Raw genomic sequence first — 5203 nt, 5'->3', positions numbered from 1 at the left:
CCTGAATGTATTGGAACAGTTTTTTTTACGTAAAAACAAAACAATATCTTCTTTAAAATAACTAAGCTACAGGTTTTTCATGTTATTTTACATTAGACATGTAAATTCACAGTTTATTTTTGCCATTTTTTGATATTTTCATGTATACTGGAAAAGATCTGTTAAATAAAAAGGAATAAAACTGTAAAATTACAAAAAAAATTTTTACAGTGTTTATGACTACTCGATGTGTGAAAAACGTGAAAATCAGCATCTCTAATTTCCATCGTCAGTGCCTACAGATTTGAGATCAAAACTTAAGCTCTTTATAATCAGGGCCCCTCGTTGAAGATGCTGAGCAACATCTGAGCAAAGCAGGGCTAATGTGCCTTCTTGTTTGAACCTGCAATACTGTAACAGTGGTGAGTCACATATTGGTGTCAGGTTCCATAAAAATCTGACCATTGACTGCATGACTCAGTTATCATGCATTATGGACAAACAAATGAACCAACGTTGTACTGCACTTTTTCTGCTGTAGTCATTTTTGTTGCTCTGAGGCTCAATGTTTCCCACAGAGTATTTCCAAGCTGTCCTGCAGGCAGCTAGCTTCACCACTCATCAGTTATCTAAGAATCAGTACTGTGCAATAAATAATCTTCATACAGCAAATCAAGTATTATCTGATGATAGCACGTTCATGTGAGGTGATAAAGCACACGACACACCAGAAACACATCTCAAACAGTACCTGTCTTGCATGATCAGTACATCATCTCGCAAAAATCTTGCTTGAACACTCGTGGGATGGACTACTCTTACTTTTGAGGTTAATTGATTTTCAGTTGCTTAATTTAAAGTGGGACTTTGTTTTTCTGATCGCAAATCTGAAAGACGAGGCCAGCAGTTCTCTCGAGGCTGTGCAGCACATTCCTTGTATTACCCTCTAAACATTGGCCAGTTACTAAAATATAGAAAGAGATAACACTCTCTCAGCAGTTAATAATATCCACCATTGTTGTGCTAAGAGGCCCGTCTGTGAGATAACTTTATATTGCTCTCAACAATTGAGGTATTTGGAGGGGGGGGAGGCGTCACTGGGGGACTAACCCTGAGCATTTCAATCGCAGCGAGTAAGAGCTATTTAATTGATTTTCTTTCGGATTTTTTTTTTATTGCAATTATCTATAAGAACTTTCACAGCAAAGCATACACACATGCACGCATGAATACACATCAGCTAACACGCACACAAACAGTGACTCACTCCCAGTCTTATGGCCAGGCTGATGGCAGACCATGTGGTGTTTGTAGGCGGTCATTCCCTATGGCAGCATGGGAATTACATAATGGCAACCTGTGAGCCACCCTGTTTGTTTTCATTTACGGACAAGTCATTAAGAACTGTGTGTTACAGGCCATAGACTGTGGATGGGACCTTATTGCCCTTCCGCATGATGCAATACTCACAGCCTTGAGAGCAATGTGGCAAATTGCTCAGAACAATGACTGAGCCCTTAAGAATATTAAGATTGAATCTGTTAAGAATCACTGCAAACCTTGAGGCGTGTTCATAAGGGTTAACCTGATAACAGGCAAATCAACAAAACACCACAGAGGCATGCAAGCTCTTGAATGCCAAGTGGTGGGAGAAAACTGATGGCAAAGTGCATCAATTCACGTCTGAGTGGAAAAAGTAAATGTTCTGATGCAGTCTGCCACCCTAGGCAACATCTCACGACACTGTCTTGTGTCATATGGCCCCGTGTCTATTCTCAAGTCAACACAAAGCTCAAGATAAGCCGACATGTCTCAAATAACCTCTCCTTCCCATGTTCTTACCCACTTCTTTAAAGGTGAGCGCTTCAAGAGTGTGACAGACAGAGATTAAGTTCTTTTCAATTTGAACCGGATGATTCTTTTGACTGCCTCTGTTCAATGCCACACTCAACATCAAAGGAATTGGCGGGCTTTTGAACAAAGTCAATCAGACCTTCTTTTTTTTTTATGGAAGGCAGCTGTCCTACATGCAGCGTGATAGCTGCATAAAAGGCCAATAATGATCCTCATGTTGAAATAATTCGAATCTAATTTCACTTGCGTGTCACGCAATTGGAGGGGGCAAAGATTACTGTTTGTTTTCTATGCCGTATCCTCCTACACTAATTCATTTCAAAGGCTAATCATGAGTTGGGCACATGTCTGTGTTACAAAACCTTACTTCAATAAGAGCAAAAGCACTACAGAGTTTTTACGATGCCTGAAATAATGTGGAGTCTACAATGTGTGGGCACAAGCCACCATGTGGCCATTCAAGGTGCAAGGTAGTTTTAATTTATCATTTTACATAACAAGATTAAGTTGTAGTTCCCTTTATGGTACTCACAAAGAACAAATGTTATATACATTTGTACAACATGAATTTGAGGAGTCTCACAGCCTGGGGAGAAGCTGCTCTGTAATCTGGTGATATGACAGCAGTTCTTCTGCATTCTCTTGCCAGATGGCAGTTGGGTGAACAGACTGTGGCTGGGGTGGTACTGTCTTTTGGTATCCTTTGGTTTCTGCTCAGATAACTCTCAAATATCACTGATGCTCAGTAGATGAGTACCAGTGATCTGCTTCGCAGTTTTAATTGCCCGCTGCTCCGGTCCTGGGTCGTGCACATGTAATGCCAGTTAGTGGTGTTTCCAGTCAGGATGCTTTCTATCTATCTTTCAGCTCAGACTATAAGGTGAATATACTATTTAGTAAGCACTTTTTTAATACGTGCATCTCACAACTCCAACTTGAGTCAGCCACATAACTAAAAACACCTGTGTGGGTATGCAGGCCCTTAATCTATAAATGCATCACACTTTGAACAAATTGGAAATTCTAAAAAAGTACAAGTACAAAAGTACAAGTACCTCAAAATTGTACTTAAGTACAGTTCTTGAGTAAATGTACAAGGGCCATTCCAGAATTGGCGGACAATTTAGGTATCAACACTTTTGAAAAATCAACCCTTTATTTTGTCATTTACTGTTATGTATATAAGAAAAACAGGTAATACACCATAAAATAAATTGATTTGTCCAGCTCAGGCATCAAAGGTCCACTATTTATTAGATGTTTTATTTGTTGTGTGCTATGCTTGGCGCAACCCTGTTACAAATACTATATGAGACTTTACTTATCTTACTAAATCTATCTTGCCCAACTTTTAAATAGGTACAAGTTTTGTTTTATTAATTTCATTATTTATTTTCAAATATTTACTGCAATACATTATGCATTTAATTATTCAAACAATTCAAAAGACAACAGGTTAAACTCTTGTGAGCAGAGAAAAATAATTAAAGATTATTATAATAAAAATTATATGGTAAGAGGGTTGAAATTAGAGGGTTGTGCAAAGTAACAGGGTTGAATGGATTCATTACTTTTGATTGTAGAACACCGTATAAATGTGACAGATAAATACTCAGAATCACAGGAATGTTGTTTAAGTAAGGTTTTATTTAGCTTTCCAGTAAAGAATCAACAGGATGAATAGGACTGCAAACTGGATCTGATCAAATATTCAATGAACAAACATAGAAGAGTCATATTAAAGTAGGCAGACAACCTGGCATTAAAATTAATGAGTTATCAAAAAAAGTCATGAACTGATCAATATTTAAGAAAGTTGATTTGTTCAGATGTTGTTCACGTGGCTGGACAGACTATCACTTCTCTGATGGCCATGTGACTCAATAATCCCATCCAGGTAGTTGATGCAACCTTAACCTGCTATGGTCACCTGGTGGCAATAAAACAACAACAAAATATGGTAATATAATAAAACTTGTAGATGTTACTCTAATTACAGTAACAGGGTTGCAAAACAATGCTAATTTTAGCTTTTTCTCAGGAATAGATGCTTGATATGGAATGAAGTGTTACACTCAAGGTCAAGGACAGACTTAGTTATATAAATAAAAAGACAACTTTAAAATAAATGTTTGTTATTCTGATAGTATGAGTAAAAGGGTTGCGTTGGTTAGAGTGACACACTCAATCATGGCTGAAAAGATTGGAAAAATAGAATAGAGGACTTACCTTTGGGTTACCCATGGTGGTAAGCAAATGACTTGTCAATTCCACTGTATCATGTGATTCACTGTTTTTTCTCTTCCTCTGACAGGCTAAATGGGTTTCGGTAACAAGGTTGCACACATGTTGTGGGACACAACTTCTGTGCATAAATACCATTATTTAAAATATATTGATGATTTCAAAAAATGTTTGAACAATTATAAGGGACATATATCTAAAAAAGTAGATTTAAAACTTATTTTAACTGTTAAAGAAGGTGGGACAAGAGAAAAATGCCATTTTAGGTGGTGCTGGAAAGCTATTTTGTATTATAAATTATATTTTGAGCCACTTTTTCTACAACTATATTTACATTTCATCTCAGGACAAGTATGATTCACACAACAAGTGCATGTTTTAGTATTTTGCACATGCATTATTTGAAATTTAATGGGTGGGACAGAAAATGTCCTCCAATTCTGGAATGACCCACAGTTGATTTCTACCACTGAATAGAGAAAATGCTTACAGGGAGACAATATACAATATCACGCAAAGGGTGCTTTGGATATACTGTATATCATAGCAAGTAAACTATGCTGCAAGTGTAGCAAAACAGTTGTCTTTAATGTCAGTTTTTCCTCCTTCTATGACCATACTTACACTATGATTTACGCCTCTTAATACTGTATGTATTCCACGTTAACTTTATATATTATGTACACTGTATTATCATGTAATTGTATATATTGTATTGTACAACTGTATTTAATGTAATGTGGCAATACTGAGCCATGAGCATTCTTTCCATTTGCAATGTTGAATTTCTGAGCACTTCAGAAAAGTTTCTTGAAAGCATATTTATGGAAATACAAAATATTTAAATGGTGCAGTGACTGCAGATAACACATTCTGAGAGAATTTTCAAGAACCGTAATCTATTATTATTCAAAGCTTTTGTATATGAGAATGTTCCATTTTGCTTTTTTTGCTTCCTATTCATAATAATTCATTAGAATGAAGCCACATCATTACACATGGATATGATGGAGCTTTTGGTTGAGTTTTAGGACTTTGAATGAGAGTAAGTCTGACACTTTTTACACATTCTGTGGATGTGTTGATAGTGATTGCAAGTTTAGGATAGTGTGTGTGTGTGTGTGTG

Source organism: Micropterus salmoides, unplaced genomic scaffold, assembly GCF_014851395.1.
Source record: "Micropterus salmoides isolate LMB-PRFRI ecotype aquatic unplaced genomic scaffold, ASM1485139v1 Ms_hic_scaffold_10, whole genome shotgun sequence".
Lineage (NCBI taxonomy): Eukaryota > Metazoa > Chordata > Actinopteri > Centrarchiformes > Centrarchidae > Micropterus > Micropterus salmoides.
This window is presented reverse-complemented; position numbering follows the sequence as displayed.